This window comes from Halichoerus grypus, chromosome 10 (assembly GCF_964656455.1).
Source record: "Halichoerus grypus chromosome 10, mHalGry1.hap1.1, whole genome shotgun sequence".
Classification (NCBI taxonomy): domain Eukaryota; kingdom Metazoa; phylum Chordata; class Mammalia; order Carnivora; family Phocidae; genus Halichoerus; species Halichoerus grypus.
The window spans coordinates 40,334,519-40,355,944 of NC_135721.1; positions in this window are offsets into that span (position 1 = coordinate 40,334,519).

Below are 21,426 nucleotides of genomic sequence, written 5' to 3' on the forward strand. Positions count from 1 at the left end.
CTCTGGCATTACATTCTGTTTAGCGTGGGGACCAACCAGTTGGTTGAGAGTTTTCTTCAGTGCGTGCTCCACCCTCAACTTCATGATTTCTCTCTGTACCTCGAGCTCAGAGAGGCTCTCTCTCCATGCCCTTCTACCATCCCCAGCAGTAGATGGCTGTTACATGTTGCTCGACTCTTACTAGGCAGGTTTGGGGAGAGGGCAGTATTCTTTACTGTTCTTTTTCATTCTCAGCCTTAGTTGAGTGCTGTTTTCCTGAATCCTTGGAGTGGGGCCTTCTCAGTGATCCTGCCCCTCCCCAACGAGCAGGGATGTGCAAGTGCCCGGCCCCAGGAGTTTCCTGCCCTTTGCCCAAGATGGGTCTTCACAAATGCAGTCAGAGTGAAAGGTTTTGCTGTCCTTCCTTTAGCATCTTGAGGCTTCTGTTCTATAGGGAAGATAGGAAAGCAGGATCCAGACAGGGTTTGTATAATTTCCCACAATCTTTTGTTTTCTAGTTCTAGAGAATTCAGAGATACCATGCAAAGCACCAAGATAGGAACACAGGCAAATAAAACAAACTGGTCTGTTTAGGTGAATAGAGGAACTGAGAACAAGATTCTCAGGAACAAGACAGAGTTCAAATATTATAATCAAGACATATAAGGTTAGAGTTTTATAATCAGAAGAACAACTTCATAGTAAATGCTAGGATGACTCTAGGTGTGGGAATGGAGAAACAGAGGTAAAACTAACTTACATGGCAACAGAGGAGACATGTACCTTCCAGATGTTTCTGAGTAAATTTAAATTGATATTTAAATGCCAGATCATCAAAATATACTGTCTTAGTAGTCAAAATCTGATGTATTAGTAAATAGAGTCAGCTGCAAAGTGCTAAAATTTTTTTTAATCTATTCTTTATATTGCAGGGACTCTAATTACACTTATTAGCTCCTTATCTTAAGTTGTTTAATGTAGATCCGGCTTCAGCTAATGGCAGCAACTCACTCTGACTACTCATCTTCATAAGGACTGAGATTTTCAAAGGTAGAAAAAGAAAACAAGAAATGGAAATATTAAAGAGGATATTTAGCACATAAAGTTATGCCAGAAACAGAAAAGATAAATTCATGAACTAAGAAAAGTCAGGGAAGACAGAAGACCATGAAGTAATGTGACTAATGGAAGAGATAAGTCAGCATGTTTTCAAGCGAATCCTATCTGACAATATCTGTATGTCAGAGGTTGTGAAAGATTCAAGTAAAACTAAAATGCAGTCTCTGATCTTGGGACAGGTACTTACAAATTTGGAGGAAGACCAATCTTACACACATGAAGCTATCAAAAAAAGATGTAGGGCGCCTGGGTCACTCAGTTGGTTAAGCATCCAACTCTTGATTTTGGCTCAGGTCATGATCTCAGGGTTGTGAGATAGAGCCCCATGTCAGGCTCAGTGTAGAGTCAGCTTGACCTTTTCCCTCTGCTTCCCCCCCGCCCCCGCCACTCTTTCTATCTCTAAAAAAAAAAAAAAAAAAAAAAAAGTTGGTCTCTCAGAGTAACCTGTGACATCATGTGAGATCTGAAGCTATTTTCTCCAGCTTTCTTCTCCTGGACTTGCTTTCTGTATCTGCCTCCATGGACCAAGTCTCAGTGCTTGAAATGCACTGCTCACTGAACTTCAATGATCTACACCATTTTGTTTTTCTATCTCTGAAATGCTTTTCTCCCTTCCATTGTCAATGCTTACTTTCTTTTGCTCCTTTCTGTTTATCCCATTTTCTCGTTCTCCTCTGCTATATGTCCATCAAAAGATTGGGTCTTATGTTTTTTTTTTTCTCTCTCTCTCTCTCCCTCTCATCAACAAAACTCCAGATATTCTTTTCCATTTGATTTTTAGAATAAAACTGATATTGAATTGATACACTGGTTCTGAATCCTAAGTATTTGTTTGGGTACTCTTCTGTCATACCCTCATTAAACAAATTTATGTTTATTAAACACCAGAGGGTGCAAAAATGACTCCAAAAAATAGCAATAATAATAACAAATGATCATTTGTCCAAGCCTTTATTTATTCCACAGATATTTATTGTAAGAGTAGGGACCTTGTCTTTTTCAGTTATGTCATATTTCCAACAGTTAAATAGTTTCTGGTACAAACTAGGCATTCATTGAACATTACTAAATTACTTAATGAAAGTAAAGGAAGCCAAGAGTTGTGTTAACTCGGGAGGGGAGGGGAGATGATAGCCATCATTAAATAAATGAAATAACATGGGGTTATAGTAGAGAGTTGATATTCACTGATTAGGTGAATTATTAGGTGAAAATTAGGTTAATTAAGTGAAAAATTTTACTCTGCAATGAAAGTGATATATTTTGGATTTTTTTTTTTAATGGCTGAAAGCAAAGATTGAATAATTGGTATCTATTCCTAAAGAACTATGAAATCTCGATTCCATAAACATTTTAAGAAAAAAAACCATAGGAATTATTGACTATATAGGATTTTAATATTCTTACCTGAAGGCAGATTGTGTGAAATCCTCCTGGTACCTCACAATGGGACAATGTCCTCATTAACACGTGTAGCTATTTGCATCTAAAGCTTTCCTTTATCTTCTTTGTCATCTCTATAAATTGCTGAAACCTGGAATAAAATAGATGATTCCCCAAAGTAACACCAGGATAAGCAATGCTGAATTTCATAAATAATCTTTTTTTTTTCTGCATCTTGGCACAGAAAATTTCCTGAAATATAAAAACACTATTCCCACATTTGATGTAAATAGAATACTCATGCATTTTAAATATTCTCAATATGCCACTCAGTTAATACTCTAAACAAATAGCATGCTTCTCAAAATTACATATTAACTCCAGAGAAAGAAGAAAAGGAGAAATTGTTTCCTCTACAGTTATGTACAGCATTTAAATATCACACAGTACTCTTTGAGGGTCACAGTTTAACATCTCTCTTAAAGGAGCACCTTGGAGATGTGTGCACGTAACAGGGATAAGGACTTCTTTTCTACATGTGGTAACATTGAATAGGAAATAGTTTACAATAAAAAGTATATAAATAATCCAGTTTCCTACAGCATTTAGCACAGCCAAAGTATATGAGTCACAATTAGGAAAATCTGAGTGTGGTCCCTGCAGCTGGATTTGGTCAACAGAGTATATGCTCTGAGCATTCAAAGTGAAAAATACCAGAAGTTCAGTGACATATTTGTAGGATGGAGCATTCATTTAAAAAACAAGGAATGTATAGATACTTTGATACCATTTGAACTATTTCTTTTGCTTCAAAGACATCATTTTACTTAATATAGAAACCCTAAAAACATTTTGGCTAGAGGCAGGAACAAAAGAAAGATGTTTTCCATTAGCATTATTATTTATCTTTGGTACTATTATCCAGTGTGGTTAGATAAATAGAAGTTTAAAATTTGGAATGTTTCTGGTGACAGAACTAGGAGAATTAATTTTTTTTAAATTAAAAAAAAACACAAGAAAAATCTGATTGCTATTGCTGTGTTAGCAAATCACCCCAAAATTAAGTGGTTTAAAACAACAATTATTTCTAATCACTCATGATTTCTGTGGATTAGGTATTTGGGAGCATCTCAGCTGTGGAGTTCAGAGTCAGCCTAGTCCTGGAGCCATCTCAAAAGCTTCTATACTCATATATCTAGTACCTGGGCTGAGAGCTGGATGTTGAAAGAGCTGGGGCTCGTTGGTATCTCTGTCTCTTTATGTAATTTCACCACACTGTTTCTCCACCAACGCAATCACAGGGCTGTTAGATTGCTTGCATAGTGACCTAAGGTTCCAAAGACACATTTCCTGAGATAGAAAGCCATATTGCAGGTTTCAAGTTTCATCTTAAGAAAATCATGCAGCTATCTTTTGAAAATACAATCTTCTATAAGTTCATTCAGATGAAAAAATACAAATTATGTATAGCCTATTGAAAACAGATCTATATTTAATATAATATTTCAGGAAATTCCCAATACATGGATTAGGTAAATGAAAATCATACAACAATAAGTCACTCTATAAGAAAAGATTGTCAATTCTTTTTTTAACATCAACTATTATTCAGACTAAAATAATATATATATAGTGACTCTAATATAAAAATAAAAACTTTTGCATCATTACAAAATAAATGATTGCCACAGTTAAAAAAATAATAGCAAACTTGTAAAGTTGTAAGAAATGTTTACAGCTTCTATCATAGACAAAGATTTAATCCTTATAATATTTAAAAATATTCTTCGATAAATAAGATAAAGACTAAAAACCCAATGGGGGAAATGGGAGAAGAAATAAAAGAATATTAGTGAAAATAACATATAAACAGTCCTTAAACGTATGAAAAGTACTGAATCTCATTTATAATAAGAGAAAGAAAATTAAAAGTATACTGAGAAACTCCCAATTCACCTATCAGACTGATACCATTCCAAAATGTATTAACATACAATACTGGTGAGGCCCATAAGAAAATATGAATGTACTGCTTTTTGAAAGTGTAATTGTCTAGGAAGGGCCTTTTGTCAATTTCTTTCAAAATTGCAATTGGCCCCACAATTTCACTTCAGGGAATATAGTTGTGGTAGCCAGAATTCTAAGGAGGTCTCTAATGACCGATGCCCTTGTGTAATCACAGCCCCTTGGGTGTAGGCTAGACCTGTAACATGCTTAACCAATAAATATAGTAAAAGTGATGGGCTATCATTCCTGTGATTGTGCAAGTTATAAGTCTGCTCTGAAAGGGATTTTGCAGGTGTAATTAAAGCCCCTAATCAGTTGTCTTTAAGTTAATCAAAGGTGAGAATATCCTGAGTGGGACTGATCCGATCAGGTAAGCTCTTATTAAATAAAAACAAACAAAATAAAACAAAGAAAGCAAAGTGCAGAACAATGCTGTGGTGTACAACCAGTTACGTAACAAAAGGGGAAAAGGAATATAGATTTCTATTTGCTTGTCTAAATATAAAAAAGAACCTTTGAGTGAAGCAAAAATAGTAGTAGTCATTTGCTATGGCATCTGGAAGATGGGATCTAATTTGAAAGAGGACAGTCAAAGAAGGTAACCTTTTTACTGTTAATGTATTATTTAAAATTTTTCAATATATTTTATTTTAAAATGTTAAAAAATAAAAGTATGAATGTCAAAATCCGTAATCAACTTTTAAAGAATACCACAATGCAGGAGAAATATGTATCAATGGATGAAGGCCAAGAAGATTCAAGAACATTAACACAGTGTAAGAGAGTGGACAGAACGGAGCCAGAGGATTCAAGGTGAGGGTATGCAGCCGGCTCACTGTGGAATGGTCTAGTTTTGAGTACTGGAAATGGACCGATACCTGGGATAATGAGACCCTGTCATTGCTGGAGGCAGTCAGGTATTGGTTGGGTCAGGTTAGGGCATGATGAGCCTGGTGACTGGATCGGAGAAATACGGTCTATAGCCACACTGGTGAGAGCCAACTCTGGTTTCTACCCAAACAGGCAAACTCCTTTTTCATCTCTTAATTCCTATATTTCCTGTAGCGCCGCTTCTTTATTTGTTTCCAGGAAGCTTTTTTGCAAGTCACATGGTGTTTCCATGTCTTTGATGTAAATATTGCCAACATTATAGGACAATCCTGCTGATAACATCGGTGAATTCCCAGTGTCTGTCCTTGAGGGATCTCACAGTGGCCTCTCTACTTGGCATTTCTAACCACTCACCTTTTATTGCCAGAGTGATCCTGACAGTATTTTCAGAAACAAACACAGGCTAGTATAATATATTTTATTGTTTGTTTAGTGAGAAGATTTAGGCCTTTAAGCAGGGAGACTTAGAGACATCTTAAAAGTGCTTTGTAGTTTAAAAGCACGTCTGTGACTTCAATATTGGACTAAGGTATTGTCATAATAATGATATCTGCAGATCAGGTGCAAAGAATATGAATGAAAATAATCTCTCTGTCCTATTCAGTGCGTGTCTCTAGGATCTGTTTCTACATTGGGAAGCTGTGGGGAACAAATCTGAAGCTGATGCTTTGCACTTCATCTGGTACCATTAGAGGGCCAGCCACAGCTCCCTCCCCTCCCCCCAGGCAAGGGAACCCGGGTGTATTTTCACTCTTTCATTGTTCATTATAATTCTCCACTCTTTAAGCTGCAACTTGGGAGTCATTATGCACTTTTGGGAACTGTATTAGCTATAGCAGGCCGCTAGAGAATATGTAGTGTGCAGAAGCTGTAATTTACAAAATACGCTCTAGAAAAAGAAGCAAGGGAATGAAGCTTGGGAAGTGCTTCCTTTTCTGCATTGCCACTTATACACTATGGGAATTAAACTCAACAACCTCATCATGACATAAGAGCTTCACAAATAGAAAGGAGTCTGTCTATTGTGTAGAACAAGACAATGCAGAGAATCTCTTGTTTCCACATGAGCTATTGTTAGAATAAACACACATTCCCATGGTTCTCCTAATAGCTGTGGAACAAGAATACTAGCGAGATCGTTTCCTGCTTGATAATTCTCAGGATGGATGAGCTTTACTTTCTTTATTCTCCTATCAGAATAAGTAGCCAATGAAGCTATGCGGTGATTTTTGTTAAAATTTTATTTTGGGGAGAGTAGATAATTGATGTGAAATCATTGAAACTTTGTTGTGGATATTTCCAGTGTATAGATAAACCATTACTAAGTTAATCGCTGCTGACAAGAGACAGGTCTTTCTTTTAGCTATTGAGGGACTGCTTGGTTGTTTCCTGGTTTTGGTGATTATAAATAAAGCTGATATTAAAAAATAGGATGTAGGTATTTGTGGGAAATACATCTTCACATCAGTTGGGGTAAACACCTAGAAGCACATTAGAGGCAGGAGGTAGAAGAACATTAAATATAGCTTTGTAAGAACCGCAATGCTGTATTTCAAAGTGACTGCGACATATTGCATTCCCAACAGCAATGAAAGAGTTTCTGTTGCTATTCACCCTTGACAGCATTTATTATTGTCGCTTTTTTGGATTTTAGCCATTCTAATAGATGTATAGTGGTGGTATCTCATTGCTATTTTAATTTGCAATTCCTTAATAACAAATGATGGTGAGCGTATTTTCATATGCTTATTTGCCTTCTGAATATCTTCTTTTATGAGGTGTCTGTTCAGTTCTTTTGCCCATATTTTAATTGGGTTTATTTTCTTATTGTTGAGTTTTAAGAGTTCTTTGGACACTTTGGATACCAGTTCTTTATCAGATCTGTGTTTTTCAAATATTTTCTCCCAATAGGTGACTTGTGTTTTCATCCTATTAAGTTTTGTTTGTTTGCAGAGAAGTTTTTAATTTTGGTAAAGTCCACATTATTATTTTCTTTCATGGAATGTGCTTTTTGATGTTTTATTTAAAAACAAGCCCAGATGATTTCCTGTTTTCTTCTAGAAGTGTTCTAGTTTGTTTATGGGTTTTGTTTGCTTTTGTTTGCTTATTTGTTTACATTTATCTATTATCCATTTGAATTAATTTTTTGTGCAAAGTTTTAGGTCTGTGTCTAGATTCATTGTTGTTGTTGTTGTTTAATGTGGCCATCTAGACAGTACTAGTGCTTTCTTCACATTCTGTGTACCTTTCACTTACTTTTCTTGTTTTATTTCATATTTCTTGTCAGCTGAACTTCCAACACAATATTGGCTAGGTGTGGTGAGAGGGAATATCCTTGTCTTGTTCTCAGTCTTGGCGGGAATGTGTATATTTCCTTACCATTAAGTGTCATGTTGGGTATAAGTTGTTTGTAGACATAATTTATCAAATAGAGAAAGTTTTTCTCTATTACTAGTTTACTAAGTTCTTTTAATTATAAATGGGTATGAACTTTGTCAAATTCATATCCTGAATCAATTTAAATAAGCATATGAGCCTAATAATTTAGTGGGTTACATTAATTAATATTAATAGTGTTAAGCCAGACTTGCATACCTGGCAAAAATCCCACTTGTTCATGGTACAATTCTTTTCTGTATATTTTTGGATATTTTGTTGAGGATTTTTACATCTGTATTCATTAGAGATTTTTGTCTGTAGTTTTCCTTTCTTGAAATGGCTTTGTTTGGTTTGGGTAGTAGGGTAATGGCCTCATAGAATGAGTTAGGAAGTGTTCCCTGTGTTATATTTTTGGGAACAGATTATAGAGAATTAGAATCATTTCTTCCTTAAATGTGTGGTAGAATTCCCCAGTGATATTATCTGCATCTGGTGCTTTGCCTTCTTTTTTGAAAGGTTATTAATTATTGATTCAACTTATTTAATAGATACAGTCTGTATTTCTCCTTGTGTGAGTTTCGGTAGTTTGCCTCTTTTAAGGAATTGGTCCATTTCACTTAAGTTCTCATATTTGTGGGTATAGAGTTGTTCATAGTATTCCTTATTATCCTTTTTTTTTTGGTTTTGTTTTGAGAAAGAGAGAGAAAGAGCACATGTGTGGAAGTAGGGGGCGGGGAGGGATAGAGGGAGGAGAAAATCCTAAACAGGCTCTGCACTGAGCCTGAGACAGGGCTCGGTCTCACGACTATGAGATCATGACCTGAGCCCAGACCAAGAGCTGGGCGCTTAACTGACTGAGCCACCCAGGACCCCCTCCTTACTATCTTTTAAATGTCTATGGAATCAGTAGTGATAATTCCTCTTTTATTTCTGATATTACTAAATTGTGTCTTCTCTTTGTTACTGTAAGCTTGACTAGAATTTTGTCAATTTAATTGATCTCTTCAAAGAACCAGCTTTTCGTTTCATTGAATTTCTCTATTGGTTTCCGGTTTTCAATTTCATGAATTTCTGTTATAATTTTTATTATGTCTTTTTTTCTGCTGGCTTTAGGCTTATAGTTTCCTATGATAGAGGTTTGGAGTATTGAATAGCTCCTTCATTTATCCTAATATATGCATTTAATGCTTTAAAAGTCCATCTATGAACTGCTTTTGCTGCAACCACACATTTTCATAAGTTTTATTTTCATTTGCTTCAATTTTTAAAAATTTCTCTTGAGACATCTTTAATCCATGTGTTACTGAGAAATGTGTTGTTTAATTGAGAAATGTTTGGTAATTTTCCAGCTGTCTTTCTGTTACTGATTTGTAGTTCAATTCCACTGTGGTCTCCAAACATAGTTTGTATGATTTCTATTTTTTAAAATTGTTAAGCTGTGTTATATGGACCAGAAGTGGTTTATTTTAGTGAGTGTTATAGGTGAGCTTGATAACAATGTATTCAGCTGTTGTTAGGTGGGATATGCTATAAATATCAATTAGATCCAATTGATTGATAGTGCTGCTCAAGTCAATAATATCCTTAATAAATTTCTGCGTGTTTGATCTATTGATTAGAGGGGTGTTAATGTCTCCAAGTATAATAGTGGACTTTTTGTTTCTCCTTACATTTCTTTGAGCTTTTGCCACACTATATTGATGGCTTTTGTTAGGTGCGTACATGCTCAAGATTATTAGGTCTTCTTGGAATGTTGACCCTTTTATAATTGTTTAATGCTCCTCTGTATTTCTGATAATATACCTGGTTCTGAGGTCTACTTTATCTGAAATTAATACAGCTATTCTAACTCTCTTTTGATTAGTGTTAGCATATTATATCTTTCTTCATCCCTTTGATTTTAATCTATCTGTGTTTTTATATTTGAAGTGGATCTTTTAGACACACCTAGTTAGGTCTTGCTTTTTATCTATTTTGATGGTTTCTATCTTTAATTTATTTAGACCACACTTTACGTGGTTATTGATATAGTTGGATTATTATTTACTATGTTTGTAACTCTTTTCTATTTATTGAACAGGTTCTTCATCCTTTTTTTTAATTCCTTTTCTACCTTTTCTGGTTTTAATGGAAAATTTCACATGATTCCATTTTATTTCCTCTTAGTATATTCATTATACTTTTTAAAAAATTAGTAGCATTCCTAGAGCTTGAAATGTACCTTTACAATTTACCTAAGTCTGCTTTCAAATAGTCTATACTACCTCAAGGGTGGTGCAGGTTCCTATAAATGTGCTTCTAGCTCCTCTTTCCAAACCCTTATTACTTTGCTGTCATTCATTTCCTTTATCTGTATGCTATAATCATCTAATAAATACATTGTTGCTATCATTACTTTGAAGAAACAAGTATCTATTGATCAGTTAAGAATTAGAAAAATTAAAAAATTATTTTACTTTTATTTTTTGATGTTCTTTCGTTGATATAAATCAGAGTTCGACATTTTTCTTCTGAAGAACTTAACAATTCTCACAGGACAGGTCTGTTGGCCAAAAGTCACCTTATATTTTACCTGCCTGAGAAAATCTTTATTTCTTCTTCCCTTTTGAAAGATACTATAGTTAAATCTAGAATTCTAGGCTGGTGTGGTTTTTTCCCCCTCCAACACTTTAAATATTTCACTCCATTCTTTTCTTGCTTGCATGGCTTCTGCTATGAAGTCAGCTATATTTTTTTAACCTTTTCTCTCTACAGACAAGTCCCCCACTGCCACTTCTTTTAAGATTTTCACTTTGTCTTTGGTTTTCTGAACTCTGAATATGATATGGGCAGATACAGATTTTATGATACATTTCTGGCTTGGTGTTCTCTAACCCTCATAGATATGTAGTTTTGGATCTGCTATTATTTTCAGAAAAACATCTTCTCTGATCTTCAAATATTTCTTCTTTCTTTCGGTATTTCAATTATATTAATGTCACACTTTCTGAAATTGTTCCACAGTTCTTAGACATTGTGTTCTGTTTTTTTTTTTTTTAAATTTTTTAATTGTTATGTTAATCCCCATACATTACATCATTAGTTTTAGATATAGTGTTCCATGATTCATTGTTTGTGCATAACACCCAGTGCTCCATGCAGAACGTGCCCTCCTCAATACCCATCACCAGGCTAACCCATCCTCCCAACCCCCTCCCCTCTAGAACCCTCAGTTTGTTTTTCAGAGTCCATCGTCTCTCATGGTTCTTCTCCCTCTCCGATTTCCCCCCCTTCATTCTTCCCCTCCTGCTACATTCTTCTTCTTCTTTTTTTCTTTCTTAACATATATTGCATTATTTGTTTCAGAGGTACAGATCTGAGATTCAACAGTCCTGCACAATTCACAGCGCTTACCAGAACACATACCCTCCCCAGCGTCCATCACCCAGTCACCCCATCCCTCCCACCCCACCCCCCACTCCAGCAACCCTCAGTTTGTTTCCTGAGATTAAGAATTCCTCATATCAGTGAGGAAATTATCTTTTCTCTTTGAATTTCAGCGTGGAAAGTCTGCTGACAAATTCTCAGGCTCACTGATGATTTCCTTGGCTATGCCCACTGTAATGATCATTCCATCAAGGGCATTCTTCATTTCTGTTACAGTATTTTGACTTCTAGCATTAGCTTTGACTTCTTCCTAAAGTTTTCAGTTATCTATTATCTGCTTGCTCTAACCATCTATTTTTGCATGTTATCTGCTTTTTCTAGCACAGCCAGACTCTATTAGTTTAAATTTTCTATTGGATAATTCCAAAATCTGTATCATATCAAAGTCTGATTCTGATATTTGTTTTGTATCTTCTGTGTGTTTTTCTTGCCTTTTAGCATGCTGTGTAATTTCTTGTTGAGAGCTAGACATTATGTATCAGGCAAAAGGGTCTGAGGTAAATAGGTCTTTAGTTTGAAGTTTTATGTTCACCTGGCTAGGGGTTGGGCTATGTTATGTTTGCTGTAAATTGAGGTGCCATAGGCTTCAAATTCCTTGAGGGTCCTTATTTTTATCTCTCCTCTTGTCTTTGGGCTTGTCTAAGAACTTTTTTTAAAAGATTTTTTAAATTTATTTGACAGAGAGAGACACAGTGAGAGAGGGAACACAAGCAGGGGGAGTGGGAGAGGGAGAAGCCAGCTTCCCGCTGAGCAGGGAGCCCGATGCGGGGCTCGATCCCAGGACCCCGGGATCATGACCTGAACCGAAGGCAGACACTTAACGACTGAGCCACCCAGGCACCCCTTGTCTAAGAACTTCTTAAATAGAGTCTGTACCTTACAGCTACTATAGCTGCAGTCCATTTTTATTACACTGGATCCCCAATGATGTGTTGATTAGGTATGGGAGAGGGAAAGGTTTCCAGAACCTTATGATTAAATCCAGTGATTTAGTGAGCCTGTGTCCACGGGCTGTGACTTTCACAAAGGTTTCTTATCTTCCTGTCCCCTTAGGTGAGACAGGAAGGCAAGACAGGATTGGTCAGGGATAAATGCCCTTCCCCTAGTGGGATAAGGTTCTGTTAAGGTCTTTCCCTTTGGAGAGTAAGCCTCTATCAGAGAGAATGCTCTGGGAGTATTTCAGAATTGCTACTTCTACCCTCCCACTTCCAGAGACATGTGGGGATTTTTCTTGACTCTTCATCATGAGAATGGTGGGTTACCTGGAAGTTAAGCCTATGAGATGGGGGGATCCATCGAAGACTGAAGGTCTCCAGGAATTTTTCCCTTTAACACACAGCCTCTAACATTTTATCAAAATTACTATTAAATGTTTCTACCAGTTTATGACTCCAGTAGCTTCTACTTCAGATTTGTTAATCTCAGCTACGGTTTTCTGTATTTGCCTGTTCCTTTAGATTTGGGGGAGTCCATTTGCCCCACATGTCTACTTTTTGATTAGTGTAAGGAAAATCATTGATATTTTTAGTTCGTTCAGGTTTTTTTGTTGTGGGAAAGATGGGGGTAGCACTTTTGAAGCTCTTTACATGTTGGAGATGAGACTGGAAGAAACAGGTTCTTATCTTAAAGAAAAGGAAAGGTCTCCTTTAAATGTTTAGTCCCTTCTAATTACTATATTTTTATTTTTCAGTCGTTTCTTTGCCCTAATACTGAATTTCATAAAGATATTTATGCATTCATATTTTGACAAATGAAGGCCAGGCCATCCTTAGAAAAAGCAACATGACTCTGTGGGTTTGTGAGGACATTTGCTTAGAGGAAGTTCATAGACAGAGCTGCTATCCTTGAAAAGCCAGCACATCTGAATTGGAAAGGGCTCCAAATTGGAGAGACCTCAGAAAGTGGAGTTATGGACCAGAAAATATGCATTATAACTTAAAAAAATTAGCCTTATATCTTCAATGATTATATTTTCTGAACAAAGACTTAGAACATGTAGTGAATTAACCAAGTAATAGTGTACTTGCCCAACATTCAAAAGCTCATGTGCCTATAGGGACCAAGCAGGTAACATCAATATGTTACTCACTCAAGCAGTAACAGGAGCATGGGAAGGATGGGCGGAACTAACAGACAAAGCTGCCACATTAACACATTTAAATAAAAAAAAAAAAAATCAGCCAAAGAAAAAATGCATCTGTGTGCTCTGTGCAGAATAATGACTACTTGCTTTTCATTTATTATGTATGCGGCTGATTTATTGGGTTTCTACCATGTAGGCTCAATAAAATGAAATATTTTAGATGAGAAGATAGAAAATTTCATCTATGACAAAGGGATTATTATGCTTTAAGGAAGGAAAGTAGATTTTTCTGTTTTCTTGTATGTGCAGGAATTTGCTACTGAACTGAATTTCTTATATGTGTAGGCAAGAAGCTTAAAAGAAATGCCATCCTAAAGTATCTGCTTGGTGGCCAGACCCACTTTAAGAATGTCTATTGTAAACTTCTTGTCACATTCTTCAATATCTCCTGGAGGCAGCTCAATGCAGTTCCAGCAGCAAGAAAAGAATTTTAGAAAACAATTGGACAATATAATAATTAGAATTAAATTATTCATCATGTTTGACCTGGTAATTCTACTTTGAAATTTATCCTTAGGAGCTAATATAAAATACAAACCAATATTTATGCAAAGAGCTTCCTTGTCTATACAACAAAGGATATGCACAAACAAAACAATCTGAATATAAGTAGATAAAGCTATGAAATATTAAAATTATATATAATTTGATGCAGACATTAAAATTATGTGGGCCAAGAAACAACAACACAGGTAAATACACAAGTATATTTAAAAAATGGAAGTGTATTTGTGGCACTCTAAAACAAGATGTATAAAAAAGGAAAAACATACCAAAGTTTAAACACTATTACTCTTGGTTCAGTGGCATCTGAATCCTGTCTTATTTTCTATCAATTTCTTATTCTCTTGTCTATACTTTTTATCATAAACAGAAAGTACTTGCATGATTAGGGGAAAAAAAACAAACCCTAAATACCAATTCTGGCATATTTCCTCAAAAGATTTCATAACCCCCAGGTATTTCCCATGATACTTTTAAAAACTTGCTAAAATTAACAAAACTACATCATTAAATAATTGAAATTCCTTTTCACTAAAATGGAAAGCAAAATAGTTATTTAAATGACTGTCACTTGGAGGAAAAGCCACAATCTGGAAATTGATTGCAGGGACGAGGGCTAGTATAGGTGCAGAACTTAGCAATGGCAGTCAGGGAGGGACACTCTAGAACAGGGGTGCTCCAAGCCTGGGAGGCTGGAAGTGGCACTGTAGAGAGAGACCACCTGCTTCTCCAGCTTGGATGCTCGGGGTGAGGATTCTATCCCTATCTGTGTTCTCTGGGGAAGGATGTGGCTTACTGTGGTCCAGTCTCCCTGTGGCCAGAGAGTGAGTTTGGTGACGTCTATGACCAGCAGTGATACTATTGAAAGGACAGCAGAGTGGGAGGCTTCTATGTGAGAAGCCATGAATACACACTTCAGCAAAGTAAAAATGCAGTAAGAACCGGGGAGAAACGAACCAGTTCACTTTCAAGGGGAGAGGGCTTGGTGATGCCAAGGGTGAGGTTAAGTAGAACTGATAAAACTCTAGCTTCTGCATCAGGAAAAGAGATGGGACTGGGGGAGTGGGGCAGGCACCTCAGTAGTTCTACTCAGGAGGGCATTACGGTGCCCTGTGTTTCCTGGACCTTAATTTCCCAAGACCCTGAGAGCATTTCAGGAAACTCACATCCAGTGCTACTTTTCCCTTTAATCCCCGAGAAGTTTCATACAACATTAATAGATTTCCCAGTGGTGAGGTCAATCAAATTCTCGCCTATGACTTGAAATACGTTTTATATTTTCCACTTATCCACATACATTTCACAGTGATAATTTTAGGGATACATAATGTTCTATCAGGTTGATGTAACATTATATATGTATACATATATAATATATACATATACATATATATGTGTGTGCAGGTGTGTGTGTGTGTATATATATATATATATATATACACAATCCTGATGTTGGACATTTACGTTGTTTTTCAATATTTTATCTTTAGAAATAATTACTAAAATTTTTTTTCACCTGTGGAACACTTCCCATTTGATAAATTCCTAGGAATGGAAATGCAGGATTTCTCTTGATTTGATTTGTAGCTCACTCTCCAAAATGGTTCTAATAATTCATAAAGCTATCATAATAAGGATGTTCTAATTTTGCTCCAACCATGTCCACTATCTTAGCTCAAGAGATGCCATAACAAAATATCACAACTGAGTGGCTTAAACAACAGAAATTTATTTTTACAGTTCTGGAAGTCCAAGATCCGGGTGCCAGCAGGGTTGGTGTCTGGTGAGGGCTCTCTTTGGGTTACAGATCGCCTCCTCATTGTGTCCTTACATGGCCTTTCCTAGGTGAGTGTGGGGGAGATGGGGAAATAGAAAAGACCTGGGGTGAGTAAGCAAACTCTTAGGTGTCTCCTCTTATAGGAGCACTAATCCCATCTTGAGGGCCCCATATGGAAGACACAAGTGACCTCTACTCATCTTAGGTTTTCAGCTGGGACTCTAACAAATAACAAGAGAAAACCAGTTTATTAGCAGATGCAGTGCAGATCACATGGGAGAAACCAAAACCAAAAATGACTTAAAATGATGATTTAGAATTACAGCTTATATAGTACCTTCAACAAAGAGCAATAAATCTGTAGAGAAATGACAGAAAAAGGAAAGTAGTTGTAGGCTTCCAAGGGTGGCAACTTGTGGGAAAGTCAACGTATGCGATGAAAGTAATGGAATTCAGGTTTGTTTACAGACTCTTATGAGTCCATCTCTGGGCTGATAAGACTAAGTCTTCAGTAAAAGGAGAATTTATATCTTTCCTTCAGGCAGAAAAGGAGGATTTTTTTCTGCATTAGCTGTTTCTTACCTGCTTTCAGCATAAAATATTTTTTATGTCCAAGAGGCATATCTGGGGTGACATATTCTGGTTTCCCTCTACCCCATTTTCATGACCTCATCTAAAGCTAATTATCTCCCAAAGGCTCTATCTCTGAATACTGTCACTCTGGGGTGAGTGTTTCCACCTACAAATTTTGGGGGGACACAATTCTATCCATAGCATCCCCTTTAGGCATTGTGGTTTCTTATTTTTTGATGAATTTTGTGCATATGAAATGATGCCACATGAAGACTCTCTGAAGCTTTATCTTCATTCCTTCCCACCATCTTCCTCTTAGTAAATTTGCCTTTACTTACAATCACTTGGCAAATATCTATTGAGCTTTTTTTAGGAATATTTTGTAGAGATGGAGAATCAACCATGAATGAATGAAGTCCCTCGCCTTAAGGAGCTTATATTGGAGAATGGTAGAAAAATATACAAGCCAAAAAAGAAGATAATATCAGACAGTGGTTAAGTGCTACTAAGAAAAATGAAAGCGGAGTGAACATAAATTATGCTAATGGGAAGTTCTAAGTCCTCATTTAAGAGCTCTGGAAGAGTTGGGGAGGACAAGGCAAGACATTAATAAGTCAAGGTTCAAGGTAAAGTTATTATTAAGATGGCTGTTATTAACGAGGCTGTTCTGTCCAAGTATTTTGTTATTTTATATAGTTATCAGAAATGTGCTGGAGTTGGATGTAGGATATAAAACACAACTGAAATAGTCATCTGGTTTTGCTTGATCCTTTGACAAAATGCTTTGTTCATCATTGAGAACTTAATTTTATCTTCAAGTTTCTGAGACTTTGGTAGACCTCTGAACATCTGAAATTTTTTTCCCCAAAGATAAAGATTTTAAATTGCTTCTCTTCGAACGCATGCTACTGTGATTTCAGGAGTCCTACTTCTGAAATCTACTAAGATTTCCAGGGTCCCTTTTAGATACTGGACATGCATATCCTGTTTTAAAAATGGTAGTGTTAAAAGAGAGACAACAGGCCCCAAATGGAGTCATTTGTGCAAAGGCCTACATCACAAAACCAAGACTTGAAACCTAAGTTAATTACAGTCTCAACCTCTCCTAGGAGTGGAGTCTTAAACCAGTGGGTCTGTGTATCACTTGGTCAGCACTAATGGGATCATCTGCCTCCAAAGGCTCCTCCACCCCCTAAAGGAAGGTGACCTTGCCACAAACAGTTCCCTCTGCTAGTAACTTCCTTGTCCTGCTCCCTTCTGCCTATAAAAGTCTTTCATTTTGTACAGCTCTTCAGAGCTCTTTCCATCTGCTAACTGGGATGTTGCCCAATTCATTAATCATTGAATAAAGCCAATAAGAAGATCTTTAATATTTACTCAATTGAATTTTGTTTTTGTTGTTCTTTTCTTTTTTAACAGAGAGGAGAAGAAGGGGTTCATTAGGAGATCCTCTGCAGAGATTGTGTTGTCAGGAAAGTACATCCAAAGAGCTTCCAAATAGACCACAATTAAAAAAAGTGGAAGGAAAGGAAAATTAAAATCACTACCTCACTTTTTTTGTTGTTATTTGGCCAGCCCTGCAAAAGAATTAGAATGCGTGTTGCATATTTGAAAGCTGCTCAGAGAATGGATCTTAAAAGGTCTTATCACAAGGAAAAGAAACTTTTATAACTATGTATGGCGATGGATGGTAACTAGACTTACTGTGGCAATCATCTCACAATAGAAACACATATGGAATTGTTATGCTGTGCACCTGAAGCTAATATAATAATAATAATTACCCTTTTTTTTTGTTTTAAAGATTTTATTTATTTATTTGACTGACAGAGAGAGAGCACAAGCAGGGGGAGCGGCAGGCAGAGGGAGAGGGAGAGGCAGAAGCAGGTTTCCCGCTGAGCAGGGAGCCCGACTAGGGGCTTGATCCCAGGACCCTGAGATCATGACCTGAGCCAAAGGTTAACCAACTGAGCCACCCAGGCACCCCATTAATTATCCTTAATTAAAAAAAGAAGAGAGAATGTGTCTAAGAGTAAACAATTTAGTCTGTATTATTTGTTCTTTGCCGCTCCTTTCTTTTATGTCACCATCAGGGTGTTCTTACATTTCCATTTTACTGGGCCAGTTCTGGTGGTGAACAAAGGAAGATAAGGCGGAAATGAGAGTCTGTATGATAGGATATGATTTCAACGGCCTAAACAAGTTAACTTGGACCAAAAAAAAAAAAAAAATACATATAGATACGGATGTGGATAGATAGATATATAAACAAATGGATTACTTTCTCACATCTAGATAGTGTCTGAAATTAATTTAATGTGAGAGAAGGCATTTCAGATCCCCAGGCCACTGAAGGGTAAACTCCAAGTGAGAATATTTACATAGATTATGATTTAATGGTTCCCCCTCTAGACGTCTTTCAATTTAGAAAGAGAAAGGTAAAAATGCAAATAACTTGATGCAAGAACTAATTACTGCTAATGTTATGGGCAGCCTATGGGCTGCATCAGTCTTCTGTTTGGTTTTGGTAAGCGATTGCAGTACTTACTAATATTATTATTTTAATTTGAATGTCTTACTGGCCAGGACCTGTGCTCTTCAGTTAGTTGTGGATACTGCCTGTCCATTCTTATATTTGCCTTTTCTACTTTGCTTCTTAGCATTTGAAATTGAGCATGTGGTGTGTGGCTTTCTTTTGATATAGGGTCTGGGGCTCCTAACAAGAGGAAAAAAAGTAGATACACACGTGCATCTCATACATACCAGGGAGCCCTCACAAGAAACATAAAGACCTAAAGAAATTAGAAACCGAACAGCTTTTCTACTAAGTTGAACAAAGAGTAATAAATTGTGAAACTGTGACCAAAGGGCCCGAGACTAGGGCAGTTGATGGTAGAAACTAAGAAGATAAGGGTGAGTTTAACTAATGCTTGTTTGCGGATTCCTCTGGTGCCATCTCTGGGCTGATTACGAGTCTAAAGTCCTCTCCCATAAGAAGACTTTAAATCTGGTCTTTAGGCAGAAAAAAGAGAAGACAGAGCTCTTCCTGCTCTTCCTGCTGCTTCTTAACTGTCTACAGCTCAAAATAATTTGTGAGAGAGGCATATTTTGGGATGACATATTCTGGTTTCTTTCAAGAGCACTGACACAAATTTGTTCATTCATCAGGGAGCAAACATTTCTCAAATGCCTACCAAGGGTGCAAGCGCGATGGCTGGCAAAGTGAGGGAGAGAAAGAGAATTCAGATGTGATCCCTGCCTTTAGTAAGCTCAGACTTCTGGAAGTATGTTTTAGAGAGAGATGCTGCTTCCCCACTCCTGAGAGTGATGACCTGTTTGGATAATTTGGAACCTATGGGAGGAATCTGGGCATACCTGGCTCAGTTTTACTTTCCTTTTGAAGCAAGCTAACCACAGCATTTCATTATTTAAAACATACTTGGTTCTCACTCCATTTGCAAACCTGAATAGTTTCTACTAACTAATAAAGGTGCTATTTTAGTATTCCAAATTTATGTTTTATCTTATTTCTAAATCTCTAAAAATTATAAATTTATTGAGTTCCTTTTATAACTCTAATAGAGCATAAAAAACAAAATACATTTAAATTATATTTCAAAACAAACTTGAGATGTGTCAGGTAAAGGAAACAGATACTGTCATCTGAGAGTTCAAAAAGCCTGTCTGTTTTTTGTTGATGACATTAGAAAAGGTGGAATTTGAACTGGATTTAAGTAGGGGTAATATTTGGCTGGTGAGAGAGGGGAAGCCCATCCAGGTAAGAGCTATAATATGTGCAGAGTCAGGAAATAGAGGGCAGAGAGTAATTTGGATTGGCTGCAGCATACAGCAAGTCAAGGAGAACTGTGAGAAATTGTGTTAGTTGCCAATGATTGAGAAGCTATAACTTCAGGCTAAAACGATTAGCTTTATTCTGTTGGAATATGAGAATCACTGCAGCAACATTTAAGAGTAGGAAAGTAGCATGACCAAAACCTTATTCATAAAAATAATTTGGGAGTTATAATACATGTCATCTGGGATTCCCTGCTCCCAGGCTAGTTGTGTCCTGACTCCTGAATTGCGATTCTATAGGCCCTTGAGAAACCAAATGCCACCCAACGATCCCTGAAATTTCTGGGAGCTTATTCCTCATTCTGTACCCTGTCTCCATACTTCCCTAGCCACACATATTGCCTTGTCTGCATCACTAACATGTAGCATAGACCATTATTAATTTCCATGAAAAAGGACTGATCAAAAGGCTATGCTTTTCATGAGTTTAGCAACACTTAAGGGAGAACTCACTTAAGCAAATGTTTGAGGCTTTTCACCACACTCTCTTCTTCACTCTCCAACATCTCTTTCCTCCCACATGCTTCAGGGAATCTGTATCTCACAAATCTGTTCAGGCCCTGGAGGATGAAGATGGCATTTCCCCCCAAAATTCAAACTTACAGAAAAGTTGAAAGTATAGTACAATGGACATCCATGTACCCTTGTTAATATTTTATCTATCATCTATCTATCTATCTATCATCTATTTTTTTACCAAACCATTCAAAAGTTGAAGATCTCATGATACTTCACCCTTAAATACTTCAGCACGTGCATCTAAAAATAAAGATATTATCTTATAAAATCAAAAGTGTTCCTGTCTTTGTAAATTAGCATTATTTTAAAAGTATCACACTGTCCACATTTACATTTTAAATTGTTCCTCATGTGTAATTTTGTCAGGCTGCTTTTTAGGTTTTATCTTTATTATTGGTTTTCAGCAATTTGATTATACTATGATCATGTTGTGTGGCTTTCTTTGTGTTTATTTTGCTTAAGTTTCTGACTTTATTGGGTCTGTGGATTTGTCTTTTTCATCAGATTGGGAACATTCTCAGCAATTATTTATTTAAATTGTTCTTAATACTTAAGAAAGAAATACAAACCTCCTTTCACACATAAGGAATACTGCTTGATGTTTAGGCCACAGGGCACTGAGAGACACATTGAGAAAGCACTGAGAAAACACAAGGGAGAAGACAATAATGCTGATTTGATAATAACTGAAAAAAAAGATCATTTTTTCAAGACTAAGTGATTCCTACACAAAGAAGAAAGCTAATACCAGTCCTAAATATGGCTCATTACATATACCAACTAGACCAAACAGCCAAATGAAATTATTGACCATCCTCTAAAATACATAGTGTAATTGCATACCGAGAATCTCAAATAGCTTTGAGGCACT